Raw genomic sequence first — 19,453 nt, 5'->3', positions numbered from 1 at the left:
CAAACTATTGCTGTTAAAAGCACACTGTGGGATTCTGATGTGTGGCCACATCTTAGAATCATTGATCTGGTCAAGAACCCTCACTGACAGATGATAACCTGAGCCCAGGTGAGGATGTGACTTGCTAAGGCCATACTGCTCGTGGTGCCATGCTAGAGTAGAGAATAGGTCTCTCCCACTCTCTGTCTTATCTCAAGAATCTTCAGAGAGGCCATTGCATTTGAATCTAAAACTTTCTTAAGATAAATATCACAGTTGCCCTGACAGCAACAACAACACAGTGTGGGTGCAATGGCTCACGCCTATAATCCCAGCACTTTGGGAGGCCAAGGTGGAAGGATTGCTTGAGGCTATGAGTTCAGGGCTTCATTATTTTATTTTATTTTATTTTATTTTATTTTAATATTATTTATTTTATTTTATTTTATTTTATATTTTATATTTTATTTTATATTTTGTGTTATGTTATGTTATGTTATGTTATGTTATTTTTATTTTATTTGAGACAGAGTCTCGCTCTGTTGCCGAGGCTGGAGGGCGGTGGTGCGATCTCGGCTCACTGCAACCTCCGCCTCCTGGGTTCAAGCGATTCTCCTGCCTCAGCCTCTGAAGTAGCTGGGACTACAGATGCGCGCCATCATGCCCGGCTAATTTTTGTATTTTTAGTAGAGACGGGGTTTCACCATGCTAGTCAGGCTGGTCTCCAGCTCCTGACCTCATGATCCACCCACCTCGGCCTCCCATGGTGCTGGGATTATAGGCGTGAGCCACTGCGCCCAGCCAACTCCATCTTAAATAAAAAAATAAAAAGTATCTTCCTTATTACCTTGGTGAACGAACAGGAGGATATAGTATAGCCACATTTCCTTGTCAGAAGCTTCATGAAGATGAGAAGAGGTTGCAGGAGATTCGGGTTAAGTGCCAGAATGTGCATTACTTTTGGGCTGGATCTTGTGGAAGCCACTAGCTGCTCTTTCCCTTAAAACAAACCATGTTCAGTTTGGGGAAGGTGGAAGAGCAAAGACGAAGGTGGAGATAGGCTGGCCACAGAGGGGTTCCTCAGGCATCTCTGGGGCTGCAGGCTCTGTTCCCAGCTGGAGGGGTCTTAGGGACAGGCCCTTTCCCTCTGCTGGTTCTAGGACATGTAGAAGCAGAAGCTACTCAAGTATCTCATCCACCCAGGCATTATCCCAGAGTAATTGTGTTTATGAAATGTTCATCCCAAGACTTTGTTAATCATGATATTATTGTACTGAATTCATCTTTGGCTTCCTTCCACTTACATTTCTACCGGGAATTAAAATCACTATGTGGGAGGATAATTTTTAGTCATTTTTTTCCCCCGATCTTTGTATATTGGAGAGATTGGGAGAGATTGGCCAACTTGGAATATCCAGGTACTGCAGCACCAACCTCCTTCTTGCTGGTATGTAGAGGGTTTGGAGTGACAGCTTCTTTCTAGTGCCTTTGAATTTGGGTGCTAGTGACAAAGTGAGTGGACCTCCTAGCAGCTCTCCTACATGATGGGAATGGTAGGAGGGTGGTAGCAATTGCCAGTCAGAGACAATTAAGCTGCAGTTGGTTTGCACAGGGCAGGACTAGTAGTTTCCCAACAGCGATGGTGGCCTATTCTGAGTCACCCAAATACCTTTTTTTTTTTTTTTCTTTCCCGAGACGGAGTCTCGCTCTGTCTCCCAGGCTGGAGTGCAGTGGCGCAATTTTTGCTCACCGAAAGCTCCGCCTCCCGGGTTCATGCCGTTCTCCTGCCTCAGCCTCCCGAGTACAGTAGCTGGGACTACAGGCGCCGGCCACCAAGCCCGGCTAATTCTTTTTTTTTTATTTTTAGTAGAGATGGGGTTTCATTGTGTTAGCCAGGATGATCTCCATCTCCTGACCTCGTGATCCGCCCGCCTCAGCCTCCCGAAGTGCTGGGATTACAGGCGTGAGCCACCGTGCCCGGCCCTTCCTGGTTTCTTTGATGACCACTTGCCATGAGTTACCAGATTATCTGTTAGGGATCAAAGGTTCACAAGGTGATTTTTAAAAAATTCTCAGTGAATATTTACTTGGTTGCTGCTATTGGAGCTATCACCTTAGATTGAAATTCTGCTTAGGGAAGGTCCCTGGAGTTGTAAATATCTTGCCTAGAGGTTGATAAATTCACTGCAGTAATATGCTACCCTTAGGTTAAAGTTGAGTCTTTAAAGGAAAGCTAGACTTTAAGGACCTAGGGTGGTAGATGAGGACTTCTGTCTTGGAAAACAGAGAAAGAAAGGGAAGCAAGCCATCGTGGGATCTATGGATTTCTTTTTTTTTTTTTTTGAGATGGAATCTCGTTCTGTCGCCCAGGCTGGAGTGCAGTGGCACAATCTCAGCTCATTGCAACCTCCACCTCCCGGGTTCAAGCGATTCTCCTGCCTCAGCCTCCCAAGTAGCTGGGACTACAGCGGCATGCCACCACGCCCGGATAATTTTTGTATTTTTAGTAGAGATGGGGTTTCACCATGTTGGCCAGGATAGTCTCGATCTCTTGACCTTGTGATCCTCCTGCCTCAACCTCCCAAAGTGCTGGGATTACAGGCGTGAGCCACCATGCCCGGCCTATGGATTTCTTTTAAAAGTTTTCCAGGAAAATGATTTATACATAGACATAAGACGTAAATATTTCTCTACTTGCAAACAGTTGCCTGAGAAGTGACTTCTAGTGATTATAGGAGATATTGCTAAGTGAAAAAAGCTAAGTGCAAAAGAACATATATTTTCTACTTTTGTAAAAGAAAAAAGGAAACATAAGGAAAAATACAACTATCTTTTTTTTTTTTTTTTTTTGAGACAGAGTTTTGCTCTTGTTGCCCAAGCTGGAGTGCAATAGCACGATCTTGGCTCACCACAACATCTGCCTCCCGAGTTCAAGCAATTCTCCTGCCTCAGCCTCCCAAGTAGCTGGGATTACAGGCATGCACCACCGTGCCTGGCTAATTTTGTATTTTTTTTTTTTTTTTTTTAGTAGAGACGGGGTTTCTCCATGTTGGTCAGGCTGGTCTCGAACTCCTGACCTCAGGTGATCCACCCGCCTCAGCCTCCCAAAGTGCTAGGATTACAGGCGTGAGGCATCGCGCCTGGCCTATCTTCTTATCTTTGTAAAACACACAGGATGGATAAACAGAAAACAGTAAAGTCGATTACCAACAAAGGGTGGGTGGGAACAAGGAGAAGGGGTTATGTGAGGAGGGTTACTTGTCTAAGACACCCTTTTGCATAGTTTTGGCTTTGGGGAGCCTGTTAATGTCCTACATATTCAAAAATAAATTTAAATCAAGGATGGGGCCAGACTTGGTGGCACATGCCTATAATCTCAGCACTTCGGGAGACTGAGGTGGGAGGATCGTTTGAGCTGAGGACCAAATGATCCTCCCACCTAAGACCAGTCTGAGCTACATGGTGAGACCCCCATCCCTATTTTTTTAAGTTATATTTAAATATAAGTATATATATAATAGGGATAGGGGAAACCCTAAAACTGAGAGAAACATAAAATGAAGAAACCCAGTTGTATTTCAAATGAATTCCATAACCACAGTGAAGAGGGGAGAAAAAGAAATAATCCAGGGAGCTATGAACACAGTAATCTATGAGATATGCTCCATCTTGTCTAAAGTTGGGTGGTGAGGGAAACTTGCAAAGAAATTTTAAACTCTTACGGTATATTTTATGTAGTGATACTGGCAAAGCAACTCTGAAACAGTTTTAGATGTATTTTAGCATTGAGCAAATGAGTTATTGTTTTGGAGAGCCAGGGTTCTCACTGAGAAAGAAGGAACATATAGATAGGAAATGGGAGATGAGGGAAAAGAACATTGTGGGAATCAATTGGAATCAGAGGAATAGGTATGAACTGATTTCTGAAATACATGCTTGTATAAGTATTCCCATGTACATGCGTGTATGCATAAGTGTATATGTATGTGTGTGTGCATATACATTTTTTACTTAGCTCTGTCCATCAAAGGACCAGGACCAAGAAGCAAAGTCACCCCGCTAGTAACAAGCACATCAAGTGCCAAGATCTTGGTCTCTATTATCATTTCCCATTCAAAGGAACCAGGGGTACTGGGAGAAATGGCTGATTACAGGCTGGGGCAGGAGAGGTACAACTTGAGCCTGGAACATCTTGTTATTGTCACAAGGTATGGACATGCTGAAAGAATGATGGGAGCCTGTCACAAGGACACGTGTGCTAGCTTGAAAGTGCTTTGATTGGCCAAACCAGGGACCATGTGGACACCAAAATAATTACGGACAGTAAGGAATTATATGCCATTGGGAAAAAAATAGGAATTTACACATCCATATTGATTACTAACTAATAAGTGGAAAGTAGGGAGGCTATGCTTACAGCGGCATGCCCAGGCTGACCAATATGCGTGGAGGGGATGGGTGCTGTGAAATCATCCTTTCATGGCCATTGTAGTAGAGACTGGATCAGGGGAGAACCATCCATGAGTGTCACGTTTAGGAGGAAATTGTGATAAGGAACGAGACATTTGCGATGTCTTAAAAGTGTCTCCCCACAAATTACAAGTTCAAAAAATACATACAGTGGAGAAATCAAACAACACGTTGACCACATGACCAAAGTATAAAATCAAAATGCAATCACCAACAAGGGGCAGAGACCTCACGTGCCTCCAGATGTCACATCTGAAAGGACGCAGCATCACCTATGTGATGTTCCAGCAAGAACAGAGACCTTGAATTAAATCACGAGGAAATGACAGAGAAAGCCCAAAAATGGGAGGTTCTGTTTTAAAAAGAGAGAGTGAGAGAGAGAAGGAATACCATATTCTTTTAATGTCAGTGTTGTAAATGACAAATACAGGTTGTGGAGGCTGGGCACAGTGGCTCACGCCTGTAATCTCACTTTGGGAGGCCAAGGTGGGCAGATCACCTGAGGTCAGGAGTTCGAGACCAGCCTGGCCAACATGATAAAACCCTGTCTCTACTAAAAATATAAAAATTAGCTGGGCATGGTGGCGGGCGCTTGTAATCCCAGCTACTTGGGAGGCTGAAGCACAAGAATCGCTTGAACCCGGGAGGTGGAGGTTGCAGTAAGCCAAGACCATGCCACTGCACTCCAGCCTGGGCGACAGAGATAAACTCAGTCTCAAATATATATATACATACATATATATATACACACATATACATATATATACATATATATGTTGTGTAAATATTTCATATATATATATATATGTATGTTGTGGAAATGTTTCAGATTAAAGGACATGGCTACCTAAAGTAACACCTGATTCTAGACTGCATCGTGTGCTAGAGGAAAAATAATACTATAACTGACATCATTGGGTCAATGACGAAATCAGACTATTAGATAACTGTGAATGTTAATGTTAAATTGTCTGAAGTTGGTAATTCTACTATGGTTATGTAAGAGAATGTGAGAGACTACCCCTGAAGTACTTAGGGGTAAAGGGGGATAATGAACTATATGTAACTTAAGCTCGAATGGTTCAGCAGTGAGCCTGGTGTCTGGGCGCGTGCAAGCCCTCTTCATCTGTCTGTCCCTGGCAGTGCTGCGCCGTTAATTATGTTATGGCTGGGGATTGGATTGAATTGGAATCGCACTGCTGTGACTCTGTAGAGAACAGGAGAGAATATAGGATTCTCTGTTTTCAAGGCCTGGAAACAATTAGAATATTGATCACCTCTAACCGCTTTTTAAACAGTTAAAAGTTAAAAGCTCCCTTTGGGAGTTTGCCTGTGTAAACTTAGGTGAGGCCAGGCAGCTGACTGGAGCCTGGGATTCATGGATAATGACTACATCAGTCAGTAAACACACAAATAATCAAGAATTAACTTGATTAAGCGTCAATGTGAAACTTTCAAATCCGCAGGACATTTTATCAAGGCTTTTAATTTTTTTTTTTAATTTTTACAAATGGAATGCTTCATGAATTTGTGTGTCATCCTTGTGCAAAGGCCATGCTAATCTTCTCTATATCATTCCAATTTTAGTATATGTGCTGCCGAAGCAAGCACATGTCCAGGATTTTTTTTTATCTTGGTAGAGAAAAAATTAAGAGATTCAGTGTCTGTTATAATCTTTCCCTTCCCAAATGTTGATGTTATTATATAATGCATGAATTTTACCATTTATGTAGGATGCTAGCATTAGAACCATTTAATAAGGCAATTCTGATGGGAGTGTAACGTGAATATATGAATACTTTCAGCCCTGGGTTCTCCAATGCACAATTACACATTGTTGGTAAACAACCTGAGACTATTTTAGGCTGGCTGGTGTAATGTGTCTCTTATTGGCAAGATATACACTGGATATTGTGGCAGAGGTGTCAGATGTAAAGACAATTTCTATTTCTTAAAAAAACAAACACCATAAACAAAACCACTTTATCATTCTGAAAAATTCCACATTTACTCACTATGCAAAGATACCAACTCTAATTTGCCTTGTTCATATTATATTCTAAATTCCAGAGTTTGGGGTTTGTGACATCTTTCAGGAGATCTGAAAAAGGCAGTAATGGATACACCCCAGGCTGCTTTGCTCTGAGCAGCTGGTAGAGTGAAATATTTAATGTCTCTCTCACTACTAGGGTGACATTTTCCTGTGGTCTGAGGACAGTAGGTTACGAGTTAGGTATTTCCCTTGCTATTAATGATTCAACACACGAAAGTAAATTTGAGCCCCGGCGTGGGCTGTAGTAACTTCTCAGCTGTCCCTGAAGTGTCAATTTGGTGATGTGTTTCTTCTCCTAGTATTTAATTATCTCACATAAGAATAACAACAGCTAATATTTACTGAGCCTTCCTTTGGGTCAAGCCCTATTCCAGAGCTTTCCATATATTGAATCATTTTATCCTCACAGCAGCTGTAAAAGGCAGCTGCTATTGTTTTTACTCATTTTACAGATGATAAACTGAGGAACAGCAATATTACTTCATAATATATATATATATATATATATATATTTTTTTTTTTTTTTTGTTAGACAGAGTCTCACTCTGTCACCCAAGCTGGAGTGCAGTGGTGTGATCTTGGCATACTGCAACCTCCGCCTCCCAGGTTCAAGCAATTCTCCTGCCTCAGCCTCCTGAGTAGCTGGGATTACAGGCATGTGCCACCATGCCTGGCTAAGTTTTGTATTTTTAGTAGAGACGGGGTTTTACCATGTTGACCAGACTGGTCTCGAACTCTTGACTTCAAATGATCCACCTGCCTCAGGCTCCCAAAGTGCTAGGATTACAGGCATGAGCCACTGTGCCAGGCTGAAACTGATTCTTAAAAGAAAAAAATTGTAATGCACAAAAAGAACAAGTAAATGCTAAATATTCCTGTTTAACCAAAGAAGAAATATGCCTCCTCAAGTCCAATGCAAATGGAGTGGCCCTGACTCATAAAACATTATGGTTTTCTATAACATTTTCACTTTATTAAATATTCAGATGTATCTTTTTTTTTTTTTTTTTTTTTTTTTGAGACAGAGTCTTGTTCTGTCTGTAGCCCAGGGTGGTGTGTAGTGGCATGATCTCAGCTCACTGCAACCTCCGCCTCCCAGGTTCAAGCAATTCTCCTGCCTCAGCCTCCCGAGTAGCTGGGACTACAGAAGTGCACCACCACGCCCAGCTAATTTTTGTATTTTTAGTAGAGATGGGGTTTCACCATGTTGACCAGGCTGGTCATGAACTCCTGACCTTAGGTGATCTGCCCGCCTCAGCCTCCCAAAGCGCTGGGATCACAGGCGTGAGCCACTGTGCCCGGCCTGTATTTCATTTTTTAAAATAATCTCCTCTTAACTGTCTATGAAAAGATTATTTAATATCTGAGTTTTCAAGATGGAGCCAATGGCTGCACAAAGCATGTGTTCCCTTCAGAGCCTGTGTTGGTGATTAGTACACATGTGCTTTACACAGTGGTGACCTCATGTTAATACATTGGTTTATGTGAAGGAGAGTTTTTGTTGTGTTGTTGTTGCCTTGTTTTAATTTAGAAAGATTTCAAACACATGTCGAAATAGTAAAATGAACCCCCTTGTTCATGGCCAAGGCCAATGTTGTTTTTATCTATAGATCTGTCCACTTCCTCTCTCTCCATATTATTTCCAAGCAAGCTCAGCCAATGCATCTTTTCATTCAACCTGGTTTTGAAATGTGGTTTGTTTCACTTGTTCATACCATGATCAAGGTGGTTTGCTGAGTGTACTTTGAGGAAAGCAAAAATCTGTATCCAAGTAGTTATATTACTGGTTCTCTCTTCCCTTGTTGACACAAGAGAGATCTTTTTTTTTCTTTAATCGGGGTTTTTTAAGCACTCTACTCTCTTATCTTGAAGTTATTGTCATCTAGAAAATATAGAATGTCTTAAATAATTACAGTTCTGTGGAACCTTGCCCTGGGGGCAGGAGACAGTATGATTGAGGGGAAAGGATGCAGGATTTGGATTCAAATGCTAAGATCTGGTTCTGGTTCCTCTACGTCTTGTCATTTCTGAGAACCTGGATACAGCCTTGAACTCTGAGCTTGATTCTATATTTGGTAGTTCTTTATGAAAGTTCTACTGTGTGTTACATGCTGTTCTGGGCAATGGAGCTGTTGCAGAGAATAAAATGAAAATAATCTGCTTTTCAATGATGTTTTAGAGATAAGTATGTTAATGGTATCTGAAAAGCTTTTGCAAGCTGTGAAGTGCAATTATAAAAGTTTTTATTGTTTTCCTACTCTGTTTTTCACTTGAAAACTTCAGTTCCCTGATGTTTCAGGTTTACGATGGTTAATAATAAACTAAACTAAGCTTTATCGAAGGGGGAAATATTACGAATTATATCTGTGTGTGTTACTGAATTTCTGATGAAATGCATCACTGGAATGCCTCACTCAGTGGATATCTGGGGCCACATACTGTGCATGCTACTAAGGGCTTTACATGGGATCAAGATTAAGCTTCACAAGGACCCTGTAAGGTAACCATTATCTTCATGTTATAAATGGAGAAGTAGGAGCTTACTAAGAATATTTTTCCCAAGCTTCTGCAGGTAGCAGGCCTTAGAGCTGGGATTTCATCCCCTATCTGTCTAACCTCAGACAGGAGCCCTTAACCATTTCTTGATTCTGCCCCACTTGAGAAATAAGAGGAATAGGCCATGATCTAGCACCTTTAGATTATTATTATTATTATTATTATTTGAGACAGGGTCTTACTCTATTGCCCAGGCTGGAGTGCCGTGGTGCAGTCATGGCTCACTGCAACCTCTGCTTCCTGGGCTCAAAAGATCCTCCCACCTCAGCCTCTCAAGTAGCTGGGACACAGGCACGCACCATAATTCCCAGCTAATTTTTGTATTTTTTTGTAGAGATAGGGTTTCGCCATGTTGCCCAGGCTGGTCTTGAACTCCTGAGCTCAAGCAATCTGCCCATCTCGGCCCTCCAAAGTGCTGGGATTATAGGCATGAGCCACCATGCCTTGCCTGCACCTTTGGATTTTTACTCTGTTAGAAAGAAAAACAACCACAATACAAGCCATAATGCAAAGAATGGTTCAGGCAGTAAGTTGTTAAAGTACAAATGATAAAGACATTACATCAGGATTTGAGGACCTGGAAAAGGAATGAAGCTGCCTAGCTGCCCTTGTGAGTGTACTTGTGAGGGAGCAGAAGGTGGCTGGAGCTAGGGTGGGGCCTGCAATGGGCACAGTCAGAGCAGATAGAGCCTCTCCAAGTTCTAACGCATATGTGAAAATCTAGTAATTTCTATAATGAAGCACAACAGAAATGTCTATCAATAGATTTTGAAGATAATCTGGAAGCCTTGTAGATCCCCATTTGACCTATGGAAGCTGTTTCTTGAGAGTCATTGATTCTGATTTCAGAGTATGGTGAGTGTAATTGTATTTTGTGTTTGGTCCAGACAGCAAAATAAATTCCCTTTTCTTTTTTTTTTTTTTTTTCAAGACAGCATCTTGGCTTACTGCAACCTCTGCCTCTCAGGATCAAGTGATACTCCTCCCTCAGCTGCCCAAGTAACTGGGACTACAGCTACACCACAATGCCCTGCTAAATTTTGTATATATATATATTTTTTTTTTGTACAGCTGTGGTTTCACCATACTGCCCAGCCTGGTCTCCTGAGCTCATGTGATCCTCCTGCCTCAGCCTCCCAAAGTACTGGGTTACAGGTGTGAGCCACAGGCCTAGACCAAAATTCTTTATTGATAGCCTAAATTACTAATGTTTAAGCCATAACAAGCATTGATAATATTTATTTTCTTATTCTATTTCATTTTTTGAGATAGTCTTGCTCTGTTACCCAGGCTGGGGTCCAGTGGCACAGTCTCTCCTCACTGCAACCTCTGCCTCCTGGGCTCAAGCAATTCTTGTGCCTTGGACTCCCAAGTGGCTGAGATTATAGCAGGTGTGCGCCACTACGCCCAGCTAATTTTCTGTATTTTTACTAGAGACAGAGTTTCACCATGTTGGCCAGGCTGGTCTCGAAGTCCTGGTCTCAAGCGATCCACCCGCCTTGGCCTCCCAAAGTGTTCGGATTACAGGCATGAGCCACTGTGCCCAGCCAAACATTAATAATATTTAAATACTCATGTGACACATGCAAACATGCACAAAGTTAGCTGTCATGGTTAGTGCAACATTGTTTTCTGTACCTGAGGTTTAAGCTTTGGAAAACTAAGGCACAGATTCACTGTAGACACGTCTCTTAAGATGAAGGAGGAAAAGAGTAGGTTGGACTCTGAGGATGGGTAGGGCAATAGCCAGAATGAGCCTAGGAACTGATATATAAGGCAGGCCTAGCTGAGGAGCACTTGGAGGTGACCGTTTTGTGGCCCAAACACCAGCTTTTGATCTTGAGTGTAGCTCAGTTTTTCATTGATGAATATTGCAGAAGAGCCTATGTCACAACTCTGAAATATTTGAAAGGATGGCATCATGTAAATCCAGAGCACGGTCTATTCAGAGCACTTTTAAAACACACTTTGAAAATATTTTAATTAGCTCCAGATATCTAATAGTAAAGTTCAAATCCATGTGACATTTAAAGGCTTTTCAGTAATTTTCTTTGAGTTGTGCAGTGTGCAGGTACTCCTGATTTATTTCTGATTCCTGATTTAGGGACTATTTAAACCCCTAGTTTATTCTTTTTATTTTTTTGAGATGGAATCTCACTCTGTTGCCCAGGCTAAAGTGCAGTGGCACAGTCTCGGCTCACTGCAACCTCCACCTCCCAGGTTCAAGCGATTTTTGTACTTCAGCCTTCTGAGTAGCTGGGATTACAGGCTCACGCCACCATGCCTGGATAATTTTCATATTCTTGGTAGAGACAGGGATTCATCATGTTGGCCAGGCTGGTCTCAAACTCCTGACCTCAAGTGATCCACCAAACTTGGCCTCCCAAAGTGCTGGGATTACAGGTGTGAGCCACTGCACCCGGCACTAAACCCCTAGTTTACCCTTAATGCTCTTCTCTCTATTCTTACACTAATTCCATTTTTTTCCTTTCTTTTTAAAAAGAGCTCTCGGAAGTTAGGATCAAAGTGTTAAAATAGCAAGTTGAGGCCAGTTAGATTTGCTATTGTTGGGAATTTATCCCTGGCATGATTTATTGATGGACAGCCGAAGGTTTGCTCACAAGAGTGGAGATGGGGTGGGAAGGAGATTGGTTGCTGGGAGGGAGAGAATCCTCTAGACAATTCAGCCAGAGCCTGCTTCCTCCCTAGACCTACAGGGGACAATGACAGTGAGCTCTGTTTCCTAAATAATGGATCAATCTTCCTGACTCAGCTCAGAGTTCTATAGGGTGTCTTCACCTAAATCAGGTTAATTCGGGGGTAAGTTTTCAGGTTGGTAACATGTTGAATATATAAGAGCTTATAATAACATTAATTGAGTAAAAGTTATAAATAGTATTATGATAACAAGAGAGTTAAAGAGGATTGTTTTCATTGGAGTCCAGTTGCATTCAAGAAAGTCATTTTCTCTTTATAGGAGATGCAGGTTGATTGAAGTCTAGGTCTATGGAGAAGGGGGAATGTGGAAAAGCAAAAAATATGCAAACATTTTGATTGGCTTTACATTTTATTTTATGTCAGAATCATAAGTATATATATTCTCTGTACTACTTGCCTTTGTGGGGTAGGGGCTGGAGATGGGCTTGATTGCTCAATCAAGCCCAAGCCCTCATCACCATGTGCTACTGCACCCATGAAAGTACACAGAGATTTTAAAGGGGAAGCAAACATTGATTGGGAGGAGAAAATATCACAGCAGAAAAAAGTTCTAGAATACATCATCATTTTTCCTGGGGCCATGCTTTTTTTAAGAGGTGGAGCAGAAAGCATCTTTAATGGGCACTTCTTTAAAACTCCAAAACATTTTGAAGATGTTTTAATACATGTTGGATACTTCTATAGGTGTACCTTTTCTCTTAAATGCAAATCAGAATAGATGTTTGCACAAGGCCTGCATGAGTCATCCCTAGTTCAGCAGCCTGGCCTTATTTGCATTAAACACCAGTTGCAGTTCCTTCTGATTATTCTCTGCAAATAACTGTTAAACCTGGGTAAGCTGCAAAATTAAATTAAATTAAACTTTAAAATAGCATGTTAACCTTTGGGTAATTAGAAGAGAGAAAAGAAAACATGGTCCTTTAGGCCTTATTTATATAACTTGTTACAAAAGGTAACCACAGTTTTTCCTTTTGTGCACATAGTCTTGGCAAAGGTGGATTCAGAATTTAAAGACATTAAGTAACAAATTTGCAGTACCTGACTGTGGAGTCCTCTGTTTGTTGGAATTAAGGAATTTGAAAGGCCCTCTCCAATGTTAAAGCTACACATTAAAGCCATATATTAGTTAGCTGGATCTGCTGTAACAAGGTACCACACACAGAGCAGCTTAAAGAACAGAAGTTTATTGTCTCACAAATCTGGAAGCCAGAAGTTCAAGATCAAGGTTTTGCAGGGCCATCTTCCCTGTGAGGGTGCTGGGGAAGGATCTGTTTCAGGATTCTCTCCTAGTTTCTGGAAGTTCCTTGGCTTGTGGCAGCATGTCTCCAAGGGATTTTATTCTGGTTACCCCTTATATGTCCTTGGGCAAAGAGCTTAACCTCTCAGTTACAGTTTCTTTATCTGTAGAATGGGGATAATAATTTGATCCTCAAACAAAGTAAGCTAATGCGAATACATAGTGGAGAGCCTGATGCATAGAACACATAGTTAGCTCTCTGTAAACGCACGCCACCATCATCCTAGGAAAACATGGGGAGTTTCAGAAGCCTTACATCAGAAGTCTTACCATGGGTCCTTAAACTGATCAGATTTGTAGGAGAAGCTTGGACACACTCCTTATATTTGACCTGTTCAAACTCTGAAAGCCAGAACAGATAGAATTGCTGACTGTTGGTAGGAAGCTCTGTAGATATTTCAAGCCAAATGCAAGTATTTCCAAGGGACCTATAAAATATTAACCATATGTTTGCAGTAGAATCTTGGTCCAAAACTTAGGATATGAACTCTGCTGCCTTGGAAGAGTTTGTAATCTAAGTTGAGTACTCTAAGCTGACTTGAAATACAGCATAAGAAGCAGTGATTAAATATCTCAGACCCAGAATTTGTAAAGGTGTTAACCTTCAGATGGAATGAGAGGTAAGGCTCTGTCGACCAGTCTTAGATGTTCAGGAAACCATGATAGTATCTAGAAAAGATACCAAGTAAGTGCCCTAATCATACTTAATGTGCCAATCACCTTAGTGTCTGTTTAAGCTTTGGAACATGTTTACATATAAATATTTGGAAATTTGAGACAGATTTCATATGAAAAGGAGCCATGTGGGAATTTTAAGAGCATCTGTTTGTATTTTCAGCTGAAGCCACAGCTTTGGATACAGATCACTAAGGAGAGCCACTGACTTTTCTTTCTCTTTTTTTTTTTTTTTTTTTGAGATAGAGTTTTGTCACCCAGACTGGAGTGCAGTGGTGTGGTCTCAGCCCACTGCAACCTCCACCTCCCGGGTTCAAGCAATTCTCCTGCCTCAGCCTCCCAAGTAGCTGGGATTGCAGGTGCCTGCCACCACGCCTGGCTAATTTTTGTATTTTTAGTAGAGATGGGGTTTTACCATGTTGGCCAGGCTGGTCTTGAACTCCTGACCTTAGGTGATCCACCCACCTCGGCTTCCCAAAGTGCTGGGATTACAGGTATGAGCCACCACGCCCGGCCTGGCCCACTGACTTTTCAAGCTATCTTTGTCACTGGCCCCTCTCCAGGGCACTCAAGGTCCATTGTCCTTAGTGCTAAGTAATGGTTGGGGATCTTTGCTGAGGATCAGCAAGGGCTCTTGGAGGAAATGGTGGACCCAGACTACATTTCATGCAGCTCACCATCCTTAGGAGGGAGATGGAATCTTCTGTTTACTAACACACCAGAAAGGTATAATACAAGGGACAAAATGTGGCAGTTTCAACTCTTCTGCCTTGACATGCAAACCATCCCTTCTGAGCTCAATTCCATGCACCATGCACAGTGGGTTCCATGAACCCACTTCCATGCTACCATTTTTGTTCTTGTAATCATTTGCAAAGAGACAGAATGATATTAAGAAAGTATCAGTGGCTGGGCACAGTGGTGGCTCACACCTGCAATCCTAGCACTTTGGGAGGTCAAGGCAGGTGCAACACTTGAGGTCAGGAGTTTGAGACCACGCTGGCCAATATGGTAAAACCCTGTCTCTACTAAAAATACAAAAATTAGCTGGGCTTGGTGACGTAGACCTGTAATTCCAGCTACTCAGGAGGCTGAGGCAGGAGAGAATTGCCTGAACCAGGGAGGCGGAGGTTGTAGTGAGCAGAGATCACACCACTGCACTCCAGCCTGGGAGACAGAGTGAGACTCTGTCTCAAAAAAAAAAAAAAAAAAAAAAAGTAAGCATCAGTGGGCATAATCCTAATGGCCTGATCCAACTTTTCTCCCCCTTTGAACAGCACCAGGACAAATCATAAGAGATTTGGGGACAAACAGACCTGGTTGAAACCTCAATATGTGACCCTGGAGAAGTATGTCACCTAACCTCTTCAAGCCCACAAAATGAGGATAAGCCCTTCCTTTTGTGTGTGCTGTAAAAATTGCATGAAATGTACCCAGTATATGAGCAATTGCTCAGCAGTGTTTGGATACAGGGAGTGGATAGCTATTATTAATTGCAGATTATTTTGGAAGGAAAAACACACAGAGAATTATGTATCTTTCAGTGCAAATGTTAGTTCTAAAAACAAACGTATTATTTACAAAGCTGCAGTTATAGAACACAATTCTGATTTCTGCCTCACCCCCACAGTTAATACTGTAAAACATTTCCTACGTTTCATCTGATAGTGTTATTAAAAATAGCTGTTATTTTTAATAGCTATACTAAAACATAAAAATGTTTAGGTCAGGCGTGGTGGCTCATGCATATCATCCCAACACCTTGGGAGGTTGAGGTGGGAGGATTGCTTGAGGCCAGGAGTTTGGGATCAGCCTGGGCAATGTAGTGAAACCTCGTCTTTACAAAAATTTTCTCAAAATATTAGCCAGTTGTGGTGTCATGTGCCTGTGGTCCCAGCTACTTTGGGAGGCTGAGGTGGGAGGATCACTGAAGCCCAGGAGGTTGAGGCTGCAGTGAGTCATGATCATGCCACTTAACTCCAGCCTGGGTGACAGTGCAAGGCCCTGCGTCAGAAAAAAAAAAAAAAAAAAAATGTAAAACCATGAGATCTTGTTGGACACTCATGTGGTTTCCATTCCTGCTTTTTATAACTAATGACGCCAATCAAAAATTTTGTGGCCAGGTGCAGTGGCTCACTCTTGTAATCCCAGCACTTTGGGAGGCTGAGGCAGGCAGATCACCTGAGGTCAGGAGTTCAAGACCAGCCTTGCCAACATGGTGAAACCCTGTCTTTACTATAAATACAAAAATTACTCGAGCATGGTGGTGCATGCCTATAATCCCAGCTACTTGGGAAGCTGAGGCAGGAGAATTGCTTGAGCCCGGGAGGCGGAGGTTGCAGTGAGCCAAGATCTCCCCACTGCACTACAGCCTGGGTGACAGAGCAAGACACTGTCTCAAAAAAAAAAAAAATTTGTTTCAATAAGAGTCCTTTCACTGAAGTATTCCTGTTGGAAAAGGCTCTGTAAATGAGGTGATTGCTTCAAATATATCTTTAGTGTTTTGGGTACATAAAGCATTGCCATCAGTAATATATATACTAATTTCAAGGCCAGCAGCAAGGTGGGTGAGGATTCATTCATCTACACTGCTGACATTGAAAACATTGAATAGTGTCAACTGAATAGGCATAAAATGGTGTCTATGTTTTCATCAACTTGCCATTCTTTGATTGCTAGTAAGAGTAATTTTTATTGTATCATTTTATGTGTTTATTATTTCTATTTACTTATCTGCCTCTTCTACTGCCTTTTCATTCAAACAAGCCATTCCTAGTGAGTCTGGATGGGGAATATAAGTTGTCTCTCTGTAGATCAAAAGTTTCAAAGTTCATATTTTGTTCCAGAAAGCTATGATGTTTTGTATGTCTTTCGGGAGTGCAATCTTTGTATTAATAGCTTGGTGACTCTTCTAACATTAAAATTAATTCAGCTTGACAGACTTATTTTACCCTGAAGGGTTTGCTTCCAGGTAGCTGTCAATTATAAAGCTCCTATGACTTTGTATTATTTAAACATGAATATAACTTTAAAGCCTAATTATAGAGTCAATAGTAATGGGGTAAAAATGAGGCCATTGTCCCTAACAACTAAGGATGACGCTTGAACGTAAAAATAACAAGGCTTTTCTCCTGGTAACTTTCATTATTTACTATAAAAGTACATTGTGGATTGAGGCCGAGTCTCCAAAATAAACATCTGGGGAAATGACAGCATTCTTATCCTATGGGAACCAGCCCCAGTCTTTTATTTACTTTTTTTTTCCTTCATTTTCTAGACAAAAGAATGGCAGCCCCACCCTGCCTTCATTTTAAGCACATTTTTCTGGCTGCCACCACCCTAGTTCAGGCCTGTATTTCTTTCTTTTTTTTTTTTTTTTTTGAGACAGTCTCACTCTGTCGCCCAGGCTGGAGTGGTGCCATCTTGGCTCACTGCAACCTCTACCTCCCCGGTTCAAGCGATTCTCCTGCCTCAGGCTCCCAAGTAGCTGGGACTACAGGCATACACCACCATGCCTGGCTAATTTTTGTATTTTTAGTAGAGATGGGGTTTCACTGTCTTGGCCAGGCTGGTCTCAAACTCCAGACCTCAGGCAGTCAGCCCACCTTGGCCTCTCAAAATGTTAGGATTACAGGTGTGAGCCACCGCGTTCGGCCCAGTCCTGTATTTCTTCTTGCTGTGGCTAGATTCATGCACTGAGTGTTGTTGCTGAGTGTGATGGTGGAGTTAATAAGGTGGAACCACTTGGTGTTCCAGGTGAAGAAACTGTGACAAGGAGATGCTGTTCCCAGGGTGACTTTTGAACAGTCTCCCTCCCAGGCTCTCACCTTCCCAGTCACTCTTCCCCCTGTCAGATGAGTGCTGTGCAGATCAGATTTCTTTCCTTTGCAGACACCTTCCATGGGCCCTCTCACTCCCTGGAATAAAGCCTTGTCGAGGCTGCATGGGCTGCCTTACTTTTGGAGGTGACTCCAAAACTACCTTTCCCCAGCTCTGCTCTTTTCCCCAGATCTCCCACCTGCGCCGGTGCTGGGCCTTTCCATTGCATTTTCCTGCCTCTGAGGTTTTTTTGGTTCCTTAATATCTCTCTCCCACCTCCCCCCCCAAGTTCTTGCTCACCTCTGTGACTCCCAGGTTGCCCAGCTCAAAAACCGTCTAGGAAATAATGATTGATCTCACTTCACTCTTTAGTGGCATACATTGGGAAGCATTTTACATTTTAGAATTCACTGGTGTAGGACAGATCTGCCTGTAGACCTCAGAGTTTGATATTTTTTGCTTGTCAAATTCTTCCTTTGCTTAGGCTTTTCTTGTGACTAATGATGTTGTTAGTAGGTGTGGGGAAGGGAGGGAAGTAGGTGATGTTGGGAGTGGAGAGCAGGCTCTGATGCTTCCTGGGCAGAGCTTGAATTCCAATCTGAATCCACGATGCGTTCACTGTACCACAGAGAGCACAGAGCTGGGATATGTGTGGAAAGGGCCTGAATAGCTAGGAGCTAAATCACCTTGGGCAAGCTTTGAAACCACCTCAGTGTTTTCATTAGTAAGAAGGTAATGACATTGCCTGGCGACATGCCTCAGCATAATTCCATGACAATTGCATGAGGCAATCTGTATGAAAAATCCTTTGTCCTGGAAGGGGCTGCCTTTTATGGATAAGAAGAAATATAATATTACTAGGAAATGCTGTGAGCCCATGGCAATGCTGGACTAAGAAATCCTTTGAACCTTAGCCAGGGGAATGAAAAAGCTGCTCATCTCTGAAATGTCAAGGTTTTGAGATTTCCCCTGTACCTTTTCTCATGACCGTATTGAAGTTGTACAGAATGAAACAAGAGCCAGTCTGTTTTTTGTTTGTTTTTTTTTTAATAGAGATGGGGTCTTGCTCTGTCACCTAGCCAGAAGTTCAGTGGCAAGATCCTAACTCACCGCAGCCTTGAGCTCCTGGGCTCAAGCGATCCTTCTGCCTCAGCCTCCCAAGTAGCTGGGACTACAGGTGCCCAGCTAATTCTTTAAATTATTATTTGTAGAGATGGGGTCTTGCCATATTGCCCAGACTTGTCTTGAACTCCTGGCCTCAAATGATCCTCCTGCCTCAGCTTCCCAAAGTGCTGGGATTACAGGTGTGAGCCACCACACCCAGGCAGCCAATCTTCCTTTGTGAGAAAGGGCTCTGGGGCGGACTTTCTGAGGAATAGGGGGTGAAGCTGTGGACTCAGAGAAGCCTTTTCTATCATATGTAAAGATCCTGGCTGAATTGTCCCCACCACAGTGATACTGTTGATACCTTAGTTTTATGTTATTTATCCCAGGCTTCTAGATTTTTTAGGTCCTGCCTTGGGAGGAAATAAAAAATGTAACCCTGTTCCTGCTGGGAACTGTAATTACGCTGTTTCTATAACAGTATAAAGTTTAAATTTAATGTAGATCTTAGATACATTTTATTACTATTGCTTCATGAGATTCTTTATCTAATTACAACTGTCATCAAGTTTGTCATTTTACTTTCAAGAATACTGAGCATTGGCCGGGTGCGGTGGCTCATGCCTATAATCCCAGCACTTTGGGAGGCCGAGGTGGGTGGATCACTTGAGGTCAGGAGTTCAAGACCAGCCTGGCCAACAAGGTAAAACCCTGTCTCTACTAAAAATACAAAAATTAGCCAGGTGTGGTGGCATGCACTTGTAATCCCAGCTACTGGAAAG

The 19,453-nt window shown here is 42.2% G+C and overlaps 1 protein-coding gene and 1 non-coding gene across 4 annotated transcripts in view; one reads left to right on the top strand and one right to left on the bottom strand.

The window, feature by feature from the left end:
- Positions 1–19,453, top strand: part of ATP8B1 (ATPase phospholipid transporting 8B1) — a 156,423-nt gene that overhangs the window by 44,900 nt on the left and 92,070 nt on the right. The window lies entirely within an intron of this gene.
- LOC115931521 (U6 spliceosomal RNA) lies at positions 5,954–6,060 on the bottom strand. The gene has a single exon (XR_004067992.1). It is a non-coding gene; the product is annotated as a U6 spliceosomal RNA (small nuclear RNA).

This window comes from Gorilla gorilla, chromosome 17 (assembly GCF_029281585.2).
Source record: "Gorilla gorilla gorilla isolate KB3781 chromosome 17, NHGRI_mGorGor1-v2.1_pri, whole genome shotgun sequence".
NCBI classification, from domain to species: domain Eukaryota; kingdom Metazoa; phylum Chordata; class Mammalia; order Primates; family Hominidae; genus Gorilla; species Gorilla gorilla.
This window is presented reverse-complemented; position numbering and strand designations above follow the sequence as displayed.